Source organism: Scyliorhinus canicula, chromosome 11, assembly GCF_902713615.1.
Source record: "Scyliorhinus canicula chromosome 11, sScyCan1.1, whole genome shotgun sequence".
Lineage (NCBI taxonomy): Eukaryota > Metazoa > Chordata > Chondrichthyes > Carcharhiniformes > Scyliorhinidae > Scyliorhinus > Scyliorhinus canicula.
Window position 1 is genome coordinate 142629819 of NC_052156.1, and position 15286 is coordinate 142645104.

Below are 15286 nucleotides of genomic sequence, written 5' to 3' on the forward strand. Positions count from 1 at the left end.
ACGGTCTTTTTACGTTATTTCAAGGCTATACAATTGGTAATCATTCAGTGTTTTTAATTCTGGCCAAGCTTTGCAGGAATCAATCATGAAGTCACATTTAATAGTTTCTCCCCAGTACGAGTCAAAATCTCATGTGGATGTATGTCTTTCTTCACAGGAAGTATTACTGATGTTTGTTTAAAATTCTTAAAAAGTATTTGCACAATTTCAAAAAGGCCATGAAAGTGAAAAGTATACTCTGAACTACTGTCAAAGAGTGATTGTGTGACAAGAATGAGAAATCAGAAAATATTCAGAGGACCAGATAAGAATTTAATGATAATCATAAGATTCCGGGTCATTTTAATACTGCATCAAAAGAGGTCATCTTCTGTAAAGATTCTATAAAGGAAACATCTGTACTTTGGCAATATTTGTACACACCAAAGGTTACCCAAACACTATTGACCTATGCCATCAAGTCCAGAGTTCACCTGCGCTACTACAAACCTGATTCTCCGCTCCCCACGCCGGGTGGGAGAATTGCGGGAGGGCCGGGCGACTTATTTCACGCCCCCCCTGGCGCCCCCGCAATTCTCTCAGCCCCCACTCAGAAGAATCGCCGCTCGCGTTTTTCACGGCGACCGGCGATTCTCCGACCCGGATGGGCCAAGCGGCCTGCCGTTCGCGACCGTTTCACGACGGCGGCAACCACACCTGGTCGCTGCCGTCGTGAACATGGGCGCCAAAGGCCCGTTTGAAGCTTGTGGGGGGGGGGCGGAGAGGGGAGTGAGCACCACGGCCATGCTCGGGAGGGGACTGGCCCGCGATCGGTGCCCACCGATCGTCGGGCCGGCGTCTCAAAGCGGCGCACTCTTTCCCCTCCGCCGCCCCGCAAGATCAAGCCGCCACGTCTTGCGGGGCAGCGGAGGGGAAGACGGCCACCGCGCATGCGCGGGTTTGAGCCGTCAGCCATCATGACGTCAGCCGCGCATGTCACATAGGCGCCGCCGTCGCGTCATTCTCGGCGCGCCGCCTTGATACAAGCGTTAAGGCCCGGCCGCCGAGAATAACGGAGCGCCACTCCTAGCCCCCCGGGTGGGAGTGAATACGGTGAGAGGAACGGCCTCCGAGGCCGTCGTGAAACCCGGCCGAGTTCACGATGGCCTTCCCGATTTTTCCCGGGAGCGGAGAATTCCGCCCCAGGTGTTTGTCACGCACAACTAGCTTCTTATGACCCAAAAAAATAATTTTAAGATCTGTGCCCAAACATTCACATTTCTCCATCGCATTTTGCACATTAATTTTGTGGTCAACTTCAACGTACATCCCTATATACACCTGCTATTCATTTGGTTTGTTAGGAAATCACGATAAAATTGAAAGCATGGAAATCCAGTAATTGGGAATGTGTTCTATGATTGTATGTTTAAAAAAACAAACTATTTAAAAACGGAAACCGTAATAGAGACAGATTAGCTGAGTTGGTAGAATGATTGTTTTGATATGTTGATATGCCTAGCAACACTGTAAACAGATATTTAGGGAAGGCAAGTTGGTAACAATGGAGGATAGAATGTCAAAGGTGTAAGTAAAGATGTTTGACATTCAAAGGGAAGTGATGAGGTACGAATTTCACAATTACATTCTAAAAGGTGAACTCGTGAAATGAGGTAATTCAGGGTTAATTCAGATAAAGGAAGATCAAAAGGGAAAAACAATATATCAAGGGCATGTTCACCCTATGCAAGCTAGCTGTTTTTGAGAACACAGCCCACAGCAGAAAGCGGTGTCAACTCCCAACATGTTGTGCTTGGAGAAAAACCAGAATGAGAAAACAGTTATTCTATCCCAAGTCAGAAGCAACCCAAAATATATCGGTGCCTGGTGTGGTAACCATTGCAGGATTTTGTCGAACGTTTTTGAAACCCATGAGATATTCTTTGGGGAGGTTTAACTCTGACATCAGGAAAATAGAGGGATTTAGAACTGAGTAAATTTAAGGATACTGGGTGGGATTTTCTACACCCCCTGCAGTGTGTTTTGCGATGGCAGAGGAGGTCTGCCATTGGCCAACCGTGGGATCTTCCGGTCCCTCTGCTGTCAATGGGGTTTCCCATTGTTCGCACCTGTTGACGGGGAGGCTGACCTTTAGAGGCAGGGGAAGATCCTGCCAGTGGGAACTGCCAAAAACTTATGGCCACTGTGTATAGCCATTAAAATACTTAAATGTATTTCCAATTGACTATCTTGTTGTGTGTTTTGTTCAAAAACATCACAAAAACATCTGGGGCATCCTTTACTGGTCTTCACATCGTTCCTCCCATTATACAAAATTGCGAAATAAGTTGAGAGCAGACATTCCAAGTTTCCCTTCTGGGATTTGGAATGTCCTAGCATTTAACATCAGCTGTGCTCGCAACCAGTTGGTCTTCAGCCATTACAACGTTGTCTTGTGTAGCCCCTTCAGTCTCATCAACTCCCTTTCTTTTTTCAAAAGTCATTGAAAAATCCATCCTTTTTGACTCTGCTTGTAGCTCTGCCACTTAACCATTTTCTGATACCATTCTACTCAACATCCAGTTATCCCTCTGCTTGGTAAAATGAACTAAGGTGCCCTTCAGTATGTGAGGAATTCTGGAGGAATGCTAGTTGCGGTATTCTTTGTGACATTATCACTTCTAGCGGGAATGGGGATGAATTTCCTTGTTGGCTGAATTTGTAACAAATAAATCAGGTTACAATTTTGCAACACTACAGCTCTCAGCAAAAACCTGGAGGCTGATCAAGAGCTGCAAACTGGACCTTTCTCCCTACAATTTGTATATTTTGTAAACTGTGTATCTGTGGGGTTAACAAGCAATCCCTCCAGTGCAGAAGGAGGTCATTCGGCCGATCGAGTCTGCACTGACCCTCTGAAAGAGCTTCCTACCTAGGCCCACTCCCCTGCCCTATCCCTGTAACCCTTCCTAACCGGGACACAAAGGGATAATCTTATGGCCAATCCACCTTATCTGCACATCTGGACTGTGGGAGGAAACCGGAGCACCTGGAGGAAACCCATGCAGACACGGGAAGAAAGTGCAAACTCCACACAGTCACCCGAGGTCAGAATTGAACCTGGGTCCCTGGCGCTGTGAGACAGCAGTGCTAACCACTGTGCCACAGTGCCCGCATAATCTACTTACTGAATGCAATATTGTGTTTCACTATCCTTCTTATCAATGCAAATCACACAAATGAAAGGTTAACAGGCTGAAGTGACTAATATATTTAATTAGAATTAAGAACCAACAAGAAGCACAAAAATCAGCAAATACTAGAGGGCTACAGGACATTGAAAGCACAAGGTGCAATATTCTTCCTCTTCAAAAATAACTCAGGCATAAGCAGTAAATAATGCCTATGGATGCTACCATGCGAATGCACCAAACTGGCTCAATTAATGTGTTTAGATAACAAGGCAGAAGTGGAAATTCTGGCTACAGATAGGGAGGCCCAGCTAAAATTGGATACTAATTGCCAGCTTTTTAATCTTTTGTATTCCTTTCTCAGAGTTGCAAAGCTAATGTGCAGAATGGATCGGGCAAGTCCCTCATCCATCACCTTGCTCGCTCCAAAAACCAATTCAAATTCGACATGAATCCAAATCATGGTCCCCTCAAAAGAGACACACGACATTCAAGCTGACATGAACAGACATTACAGCTGACCTCATGCTTGATCCTACACTTGGGGCGAGATTCTCCGCAAATGCGGAGAATCGTAAAGGCTGCCGTGGGACAGGCCGTGACCCACGGCAGCCTTCACGCCCACTTCCAGGGCCGATTCTCACTCCCGGGCAGGGCTAGGAGCGCGGCCCCGTGCGTCACAGCAGCGCGGCCTTGATGACGGTCGTCAAGGCCGCACTTCAAGCGATGACATCGGCCGCGCATGCGCAGGTTGGACAATGCCAACCCGCGCATGCGCAGTTGGCGTTGTCCAACCTGCGCATGCGCGGCCGATGTCATCGCTTGAAGTGCGGCCTTGACGACCATCATCAAGGCCGCGCTGCTGTGATGCACGGGGCCGCACTCCTAGACCCACGCATGCGCAGTTGGCGTCTTTTCCCTCAGCCGCCCCGCAAGGGAAAAGAGTGCATCCACCGATCGCGGGCCTATGCCCCCTTGGCACGGCCATGGTACAGCCGTGCCAATCGGGCCCCCAGACGCCCCAAACGGGCATCTGCCGCCCGTTTCACGACAGCAGCAAGCAGGTGTGTTTGCTGCCGTGTTGAAACGGGCTTGAAGGCCCGGCTGCTCGGCCCATCGGCCTCGGAGAATCGCGAGTGGCGATTCGTGGCGTGGGTCGGGCGTGGGGGCGGGGGGGAGAATAGCGGGAGGGCGTGAAAAATGTCGGGAGGCCCTCCCGCTATTCTCCCACCCGGCTTGGAGAATCGCGCCCTTGATCTTGTGGTGATATTCAGTTATCAATATACATGATCAATGTATGTAAATGTAGTACAGTCATTTCAACTCTAGGGGCAGCACTCGCTAACCACCTGCCGGGCGGAGAATCGCCAGGGGGCAGCGTGAGTCCCGCCCCCGCCGGCTGCTGAATTCTCTGCCGATTCTCCGGCCAGCAATGGGCCGAGCCGCCGTCCGTTTTCGGTGGGTCCTGGCTCCGCGAGTGGACTCCGGAGTCCTCGGGGGCGGGCGGGGGGACCTGGCCCCCGGGGGGGGGCGGGGGGTGCGGGGAGACCGGGCCCCGGGGGGTGCCCCATGGTGGCCTGGCCCGTGATCGGAGCCCACCGATCCATGGGCGGGCCTGTGCTGTGGGAGCACGCTATTCCTCTGTGCCGACTGGTGTAACAGTCCACGATGGCCTGCGCGGAGATGAACCCCCCATGCGCATGTGCTGGGATGACGCCAGCACACGCTGGCGCTCCCGCGCATGCGCCAACTCGCACCGGCTGGCAGAGGCCTTTCGCCGCCGGTTGGCGTGGCGCCAAACCCTTCCGCGCCGGCCGGTGCAGCGCAAACCACTCTGGCACCAGCCTAGCCCCTGAAGGTGCGGAGGATTCCGGGGCGGCCCAACATCGGAGTGGTTCACGTCACTCCTTCGCGCCAGACTTGCCCACTCCACCGGTTTCCGAAGAATCCCACCCTAGATGTCTCTAAGTCAGGTACCATAAGAACCGGATTCCCGCTCTTTTTAGTTAGTTAGAGAGTGTGATCCAGAACAGTGAACAAGCGAGACATAGAATAGCTAGAGTGAGAGAAGTTAGAACTAGTTTGTTATAATAGTGTATCGTTACATAGTTATCTGTATTGTACTTTATTTCTTTATAGTTAGTTTAGTATTGAGTAAAAGGACTCACAGTTTATTATTTTATTACTCATTAAATAGTTCATCTTTCAACAAGAAGTCTATTGGTCATTCTATCATCCTGGTGGTTTCAAGAGTAATATATATATTTTAGATAAGTCATTATTTCAAATATAACAGATCTTAGCCAAAAAGGTGAGAAGCAAAATCAGTTGCCATCAACTGAAAGGGAGGAAGCTTCCACTGCACAGAGTGCCACTGATTTGTGTGGGATCTGCACATCACAATTTAGCAGCACTACATTAATGTAAAAAGTGCCTCCATTTGGAATAAGCAACACATTTCAGAGGAACTGTTATCGTGTTTCAAACTCCTGTTTTTAACTTCTCAAGTGTCAAAACCAACACTTCTATTAAATCCTGCAATGTAGAAATTCTCAGAGAAACTCAAAAATATTTTATTCGGAGAAGCAATTAACAAGAAAACAGGCGTTTATGATTTCTGCTCGGGAAAATATGAAATGCTGTCGGTCATAGAATGAAATAAAACCAGAGCCCTGTCATCAGAGGAACAATCAATGAAATGGATCACTTTGATAGTACAATAAAAACAGCCAATGCGGCAAGAGACTGGAGGAAAGGGCAGCACGGTGGCACAGTGGTTAGCATTGCTGCCTACGGCGCAGAGGACCCGGGTTCGAATCCCGGCCCTGGGTCACTGTTCGTGTGGAGTTTGCACATTCTCCCCATGTCTGGGTGGGTTTCGCCCCCACAACCCAAAGATGTGCAGGGTAGGTGAATTGGCTACGCTAAATTGCCCCTTAATTGGAAAAAATTATTGGGTACTCTAAATTTTAAAAAAAAAGAGACTGGAGGAAACCTGCAGAAATGTATAGACTCCTCCCCTTCAGGAGAGAGAACAAATAGATGAGAGGCATTACATCAGAATTTATCGCGTCTCCAAATGTTTATTATTGGTAATCTGAAATGAACATAAAGTATAAATCCCATGTTAACTGATGCAATTTGCCAGACAAAAGAAAAATGTTAAAATATCTCGAACCAACCAAATTAATGGAGGTGAGGTATTAGAGAGAAAATTCCAAACATTTTGGTGCATTATCTTCCTTTACATGTGATAAGAGTTTGTGTTTTAAGTTCAATTACTTACACTGAACCCCGAAGAGAATAAACTATCAGTACTGTCAAGCAGATCTGTCTCATGTTTCTAAAAGCAACAGCAGTTTAAAGTGTACTAATTACTAGTGCAAGATACATCATCGCCTGGGTGAATTCTGCATGATAATTCATTTTTAAATATACATGCTGGTTGCTGACTTGCAAAATAATGCATTGGTTCAAAGGGTATTTGATACAGACAAGGCAGAGAAAGGCCTATTAAAAACACACCAACTGTTATAATGAGGATGTAGAGAGCTAGGCCTTGATAGACAACCATCTGTTTGTTTTCAGGCATGAATGTCTTGTGGGAATCTCAGATACACCTCCCCCGACCGCACCCCACCGTCATCACCGCCACATCATCACCATCACTATCTAAAAATGTCTCACAGCAATTTTGAGCAAATCGTGTGTGTGCAGAAACCATGAACTTAGTCAGGAAATGTTAATGTAATGCAGTATTACAATTAAAGTCAGGAAGGGACAAATTTACCTCAGATGGTTGGTTCTGAGAGTGAATTACCAATTTTATTTCTGTAATAGCGCATAGCATGAAGCAATGTGGTTTCATTAATTTTGCGTACAACCTTCGAAGAATGTGTTATAATGTAACGCACATAAAGAAATGTAGATCAGGTTCCTGCCACAAAGCCTTGCCTCAAGTCCAGAACATTGGGGGGAGCATTCCCAAACAAAGGCAGGTTTGAGTGTGTCCATGATGTGGGGAGTTAAATCCTTCAAGGTGACGTTGGGTCGGGATCCTGACATCATTCTGCCAATTCTGGGTTTACTGGGCGGGTTGAGGGGATGTTGAAGGAGAACCGGGAAGCTCATTGGATCTGTTGAGAGGCCAGGTTAGGAACTTAAAAAGTCCGTTTTAAATCCTCAGTTCTGGATATCCCAGACAAGGTATCCATCTCTCAGCAGCACTAGCTGCCTGCTGCTCCATCGGGCAGAGAGGATGGACACCATGATCCAGCCAGAAGGCGGTGAGGGGAGCAAGCGGATACGGTTTATTTGAACTTTCAGAAGGCCTTTGATTAAGTCCCACATAGGAGATTAGTGTGTAAAATTAAAGCACATGGGGTAATGTATTGAGGGATAGCGAACTGGTCGGCAGACAGGAAACAAAGAGAAGGTATAAATGGGTATTTTCCCAAATGGCAGACAGTGCCGAGTGCGGTACCTTCGGGATTGGTCCTGACTCCCCAGCTATTCACAATCTATATTAATGATTTAGATGAGGGAACTAAATGCAATATCTCCAGATTTGCAGATGACACAAAGCTTGGTGGGTGAGCTGTGAGGAGGCTGCAGAGATATTTCAGTTTGATTTGGACAAGCTCAGTGAGCAAATGCATGCAAGATGTAGTATAACATGGATAAATGTGAGGTTATCCATTTTGTAGCAAAAACAGGAAAAATTGAATTAAAAGAGAAGGATATTGATCGTCTCACCTTCCTAATTTGCTGTCTGTGAGAATACTTCAGTGTGATTGGCTGCTTAGAAACATAGACATTGAAAATAAGAGCAGGAGTAGGCATTTGGCTCTTTGAGCCTGCTCCACCATTCATCATGATCATGGCTGATCATCCAACTCCGTAACCTGTTCCTAATAATCTGATTATTATCTGAATGGCTATAGATTGAGAGAGAGGAATGTGCAATGAGACTTGGGTGTCCTTGTACACCAATTGCTGGATGCAGGTGCAGCAGGTGGTAAAGAAGGCAAATGTATGTGGTCTTCATAGCAAGAGGATTCAAGCACTGGAGCAGGGATGTTATGCTGCAATTATACAGGGCCTTGGTGAGGCCACAGCTGGAATATTGTGTGCAGTTTTGGTCTCTTTATCTGAGAAAGGATGTTCTTGCTAATGAGGGAGTGCAGCAAAGGTTTCCCAGACTGGTTTCTGGGTTGGTGGGGCTGACCTATGAGGAGAAATTGAGTCGGTTAGGATTATAGTTGCTGGAGTTTTGAAGAATTAGGGGGATCTCATAGAAATCTATAAAATTCTAACAAGACTAGATAAGGTAGATGAAGGAAGGATGTTCCCCATGGTGGGGGAGTCCAGAACCAGCGGTCATAGTCTTAGGATATGGAGTAATCATTTAGGACTGAGATGAGGAGAATTGTCTTCAACCAGAGAGTGGTGAGCCTGTGGAATTCGTTACCATAGAAAGCAGTTGAGGCAAAAACATGTTTTCAGGGAGGTGTTAGATATAGCTCTTGGGGCTAGGGGAATCAAAGGATGTGGGGGGAAACTAGGAACAGGTTACGGAGTTGGATGATCAGCCATGATCATGATGAATGGTGGAGCAGGCTCAAAGAGCCAAATGCCTACTCCAGCTCCTATTTTCAATGTCCATGTTTCTAAGCAGCCAATCACACTGAAGTATTCTCACAGACAGCAAATTAGGAAGTAGAGACGACCAATATCCTTCACTTTTAATTCAATTTTACAGAAAGAAAAATAAACATTTGAGCTATATACATGGTATTAAGATAGAAACTGAAATATCAAATAAATGCCACAATTATCAGGAAATTTGACATCTCACAAGTATAAAATTAGTTTTCTAAGGCAGAGAAGGTGTTTAACAATGATACTCCTCATTCAACAAGGTGTAACATTTTCAAGGGCTTTTACAACAAGACTAATAATGTAAAAGGGCAAACTCTCATCAGTTCTGGATTCTAAAATTGATTGCAGTCTGGAAGTCCTTTAAAAGAGTGCCAAGGATTTCTATATTCAACTGGACATGTATGGACTCAGACATTGTTATCGGTTTCAGAGGAGTAAAGATGGCGAACACGGACAGTTTTGCCATCAGAGCTATGCCAAAATCAAATCACTGAAAATGCGTTTATGCTTTGGAACGATAAAATAAAACTTTTTTTAAAAGATCGACATGAAAGTTAATGAACTCAATTATTAAATCTTCAAGTGTTAAATATTCTCTATCAATTTCAATATTAGACTCTGGTACCTGCAAAAATTATTTTGACACTACATAAGTTGTTAGTAGTAAATATTTAATTAAGTCGGAGAATGTGTGGAGCCAGTGAGAAATCCTTTTAAAAGCAGAATTCTCAAGAAGAAAAAAAAATGTTTTATTTAGGTACTCTGGTGTAAAATTCTCCAATAGTTTTTAAAGTGTTTTTGTAAAGCGAGAGTGCTGCATATATTAACATTTAACAATCTGTTTGACAAATACTCTGAGCATAAACCAAAAACCCCCCAGGAATAATAAGTAAAGGATGGAGTGAAATAGATGTATCCATCTCTGCAGGCAAGATCAACTGTGCTATCACTCTTAGAACTGGATTTGGGGTTTTAAAAGTGTTCTACTCTTACTTTGCATTTCTGATTTAATATTGAGTGAGAAGTGACATCTGAACTGCATCAAACCAGTTCATTATATAGTATACTACTGGGGAAAAAATTCTGAAATTTTAGGTCACTTAAACAATCTGGATGACATTAACCAAAGGTAACTAATATACAACATGGTGCAGACCGCATGCAGTATGTACTCTGTTCACATATGGGGCTGGATTCTCCCCTACCCGGCGTGACAGAGGGACCCGGCGTAGGGGAGTGGCGCCAACCACTCAGGGGTCGGGCCTCCCCAAAGGTGGGGAATTCTCCCCACCTTTGGGTGCCAGCCCCGCGCCGGAGTGGTTGGCACCAGAATACTGGCGCAAAAAACTGGCGCCCCCGGCAGCGGGGCTGGCCGAAAGGCTTTCGCCGGTCGGCGCATGCGCCAGCAGTGACATTAGCGGCAGCTGGCCGCTGATGTCACTGCCGGTGCATGCGCGATGTGGGGTTCTCTTCCGCTTCTGCCATGGCGGAGGCTGTGGCGGCCGTGGAGGAGAAATAGTACACCCAGGGCACTGGCCCGGAGTCTGAGCGGGGGGCCCCGATCGCGGGCCAGGCCACCATGGGGGCACACACCGGGGTTCGATCGCCCCCCACCCCCCCCACCCCCAGGACCCCGGGGCCCGCTCGCGCCGCTGATCCCGCCGTTACAGAGGTGGTTCAAACCTCGGCGGCGGGAGAGGCCTCCCAGCGGCGGGACTTCGGCCCATCCGACCGGAGAATCACCGCAGGGGCCTCGCCGATCGGAGTGGCGAGATTCCCGCCACCGCCACTTCCCGGGTGGCGGAGAATCTCTGCCACGGCGGGGGCGGGATTTTCGGCGGCCCCAGGCGATTCTCCGACCCTGCTGGGGGTCGGAGAATTTTGCCCATGATCTGCGACCATCCACAGTCCATTTCATCAGTTACGGGTATGTTTAACCCTCCTTAAAAATCCAGCCCTCTGTAATTTATTGGTGATGCTGGTTACAATTTATTACATTTCAATCATTTCTACAATGTCCTTAAAGTGCATTTGAGATGTGTAGTGTGGAATTATTTGAATTAAATACACATTATTTACATTCGGTTCTGTTGGAGATTGGCTACTAATGCTGAGAGGGTTTCATTCCCGTAAAGATATCATTTCCATCACCTCAGTTTATGTCCTTGGACATTGGCCGTTGTTAGTCTGTTGACAGGAAATATGTTATGTAGTGCTCACAAATACTAACAGCCAAATTAAGTAAAGCAGGTTTGCGGTGTATTTCAGTCATACAGTTTCACTTTTTAAAAAAAAAACACTGGATTTCTGAAACGAAAGAGAAAATGCTGGAAAATCTCAGCAGGTCTGGCAGCATCTGTAAGGAGAGAAAAGAGCTAACGTTTCGAGTCCGATGGCTCTTTGTCAAATCCATTCGCACCAACTTGCTATTAACACTGGATTTCTTCCACGTGTGATGATTTAAATTGGACTTTGACTAATTAAGGACATTAAAGTATAAATATTCCTGTAATGTTCATGTTCCTGTACTTAGTTATTGCTTCTGTCTTTAATCAGCTTTGTCCTCAATTCCAGCATATAACAGATGGAGATTACTTTATCACCATTGTATATACAAGATAAGGTTCTCACAGGAATAAAGTGCATCTGTGGCACCAGTTTTATAAACAATACAACTAATTGCATCACATAGGCTTGTAGTCTTTCACTCCGGACATTCATTCACAAACATCTCAGGTAGCTCTTCTTACTCTTAGTTCTGAATTTGCAACTCCTGCAAATAGCTTCAGAAGTTTGTTTTTCTCCAGTGCACGTAAATAGACACCAACATTCAATTAAGTGCAAGGATATTTTTTATTAACACACCTAAGAGCTATAATTCATTTTGGCTGAACTTTGTTTTGGCAGATTACCGCTCCTGTGACGTACCTCACAATGTTCTTCTATGTTAGAGGTGCTAAATAAGAGCAAATTGTTGACGTACACGACTAACCTCCTTAAACCAATCAGTTTTAAGTAAATAAAGCATTATAGTATTTCTCTTTATACGGATTAACAACTGCCGCAAAGTAATTTCAAAGTATGGATGTCAAAAAATGTTGTCAGCACAAACCGGTTGAGTTTGACAGAGTAAGTTAAAGATTAAATTATGGAAGGATCAAGCTTGCTGGATTTAATTCCCCTTTTTGTGTGATTTAATTTCCAAGGTTTGGGAAGTGCAGGAAATCAAATGAACAATGTGCATATTGATGCAGTCCAGATGTTACAGTTTCCTATGCCATTAGTGGAGACAAATTAACAAAAAGAAAAAATCCATTACAAACAATAAAACCAAAATCGCAGATATTTTGCAGCTAATCAACACTATCTTCCTGGAAGATTTCGCCAGCACATGCTCGGGATATTTTCCATTCCTTTTTATGAAAGTAATAGAGTCATGTTAATCAGTCGTTCTGCACTGCAGTGTTAGTAACATGCAGAAAAATGTTGCAATTGAACATTGAGCAGTGGTAATATTAGTTGTGAAGACCTGAGACTTTTCTGGAATCAATAACCACAGTTCAGTACTTGGGTAACCAAATAGACATCTTTGAAGTGCACACTTAATTAAAAGGGGGCTGTCAGCTATGATTGATTTTAGTGCAGGAATGAATTGTGGTTCCCAAGCACATTTGCCTGAATGAATGATTGGGATGTACAGCAAGCACATAATTACGGAAATACTAATGCGTACAACCAAATTCAATCATCTTTGAAAGGGGACTGATTTTTATAGTGTATATATAACCATTTATTTCCTGAAAAGCTTGGCAATACTTAATACAAAAAAGCAGGTCGAGCACAATATATGTTAGCAGCTAGGACTTTTTTTTTATGGGTCACAGATTAAAGAACTAAAGTAATTATGATGCTTCCATGCAGTGCAGGAATAGCAAACCTGCATCGCTGTTGTACCACATACAGACACTACATGCCAAATCGTTTCAAGTGTCACACTTGCATGCTCTGTAAAGATAATTTTTTTAATGAACCAACTACCTTCCTTGCACAGAAATTGGCCAGTTGTCTCTATGTATTCATTCGCAGCTATCCTAGCCCTTGGCTAGTAAATTTCTCGCTGAGAGAAGGAAGCTGGCAGCATGAGACACATACTCCCTGTGGCAAGGTGTTTTCAAACATATTAACTATGAAAATGAGTTACTGTAAATAAACAATCATTGGCATTCAGATGGGAATACCAGGCAGCCAGTATTTTGTCTTTGCAATTTTTCTTTTACCTTGCCCTCTCACTGGCCCCAAGATGGTAATCTACACTAAATCTAATTCCTTATTTCAAAGACGTATGTATTGAATTGCTTACCTTGTGTCATGCCTGGAATTGTTGTCCATCCCTGCTTCCCTCCACCCCCGACCCCAACATTATGCCACATTAAGATTTAAACAATTTTAACTCAGCCCTCCTGAAGCACTTGACTTACAGGCACCTTTCATCACTGTAATGCAAGGAAGAAATTTCATTTCTCCGGTCATCATTAGATGTGTTATGACAAAGTGTTAGGCAAAGTAAGGATTATGAATTTCATACTTTTAAATGAAACATCAAAACTACGTAAATCAACCATTGTTCGAGGGGGGCGACACACCACGCGCCCATGTTCTGGTTGTGCTTAAAGCGTGTGGGCTTCTGGAGGTCATTTTTTGAGACCATATCGGCAATTCTGAACATTGGGTTGGAGCCTTGCCTACTGGTCGCAATTTTGGGGGTTTTGGATGTGCCGGAGCGCCGGACGGGGACAGGGGCAGGCGTTCTGGCCTTTACCTCACTTGCGGCAAGGAGGCGGATCCCCTTAGGCTGGAGGTGATGACACCGCTAAGCATCTTGGCGTGATTAGGTGGCCTGATGGAGTTTTTGCACCTCGAGAAGGTCAGGTTCACTGTGACTCGGTCGGTGGAAGGGTGTTACCCTAGATGGCGGCCATTTATAATGTACTTTAAAGAGTTGGTCCTTGTTAGTTGTTGGGGGGGTGGGATAGGGTGGGTGGGGGTTTTAGTTTATATTATTGTGGGGGAGGGGGTATTACTGTTAGTATGTGTTATTATTTGGTTTTTGTAAACTTTGTATAAAAATTGACAAAATTTCAATTAAAATATTTTTTTAAAAAACAAACAAAAGAAAAGATTTAAAATATTGCACACTTGATACTTGACAATAAAAAATAAAAATTAATCCATTCTGCTGTCATGTATAGATCTGATTGGCTTAATCTTTCCAAAGGGAAGATTTAAAAATGTTTTCCCTCCCACTTGCCCATCTGCAGTCTCCCTACATTAGCTGGTTTAGCTCAGTGGGCTAGACAGCTGGTTTGTGATGCTGGACAAGACCAGCAGCGCGGGTTCAATTCCCATACCGGCTGAGAATTCTGAATTCTCCCTCAGTGTACCCGAACAGGCGCCGGAATGTGGCGACTAGGGGCTTTTCACAGTAACTTCATTGTAGTCTTAATGTAAGCCTACTTGTGACAATAAAATATTATTTATTTATTTATTGTACACCACCTCCAATAGAAAAAGGTCACATGAAAGCACCCTCCAAACCAACCTCTTCCCGTCCTCTGCCCCCGCCCCATTAGGAAGTTCTCCATTTTTATTGTATCATTTCTGAGATCAATAACTCCATCCATGGAAGGTCACTGTTCCCCATTGGTGATTTACATCTATTTTTCTACCACAAGACTGGCAACTTTAAAAGCAATTTGCGTAATTAATACATTTTCATTGGATATGAAAATTTTAAAGTTAGATGCTTGGACTTAGAAAGGCGAATCAGTGTGCCTCCCATAGAAAAGTGGAATACTGCAGGTGCGGGTAAGTGGATAGGAACAGAAAATGCTGAAAATGCTCAGCAATTAAAGCAGCATCTGTGGAGACAGAAACTGGTTGGTGACCTCTTGATCAGGACAATTCTAGTTTTAGCATTTTCTGTTTTTGTTCCACACATCCATGTTATTCATTCCAGTCAGAGAAAAGTGGGACAATGCAGACTATGGATAACTCAACAAACATAGTCAATGTCTCTAGCTGGCTGAAATTTGACAAGGTAGAGCAAAGCCCTGCTTTCCCTCTCGTATGTATACAGCTGACTGTGGCAAGAGTCACCAATGAAGAATCCAGAGAGTGAATAACAGATGAAACTTCACCTTCTAATCAACAGTCCCAATTTTTAACATTATAACAATTGGGCAGCATTGAGAGCAAAGTAGTATTACTGGTTTATTTAAAGCTATGATACTCATTTCCATATATGAGCTGATCTGTGCCTAGGTTACATAATGTCATATATTATCAATACCCCCAATATTGAAATAGGATTTCAGCAAGGAGCTTGCCATTGTGGAACCAGGTTGTAATTTTGACCTGAGGAGTAAGGCAGCCAGTTCTTTATTATAGCTCAGTGC

General features: G+C 44.6%; 1 protein-coding gene across 1 annotated transcript in view; it reads right to left on the reverse strand.

The window, feature by feature from the left end:
* Positions 1–15286, reverse strand: part of LOC119973445 (reelin-like) — a 415628-nt gene that overhangs the window by 354482 nt on the left and 45860 nt on the right.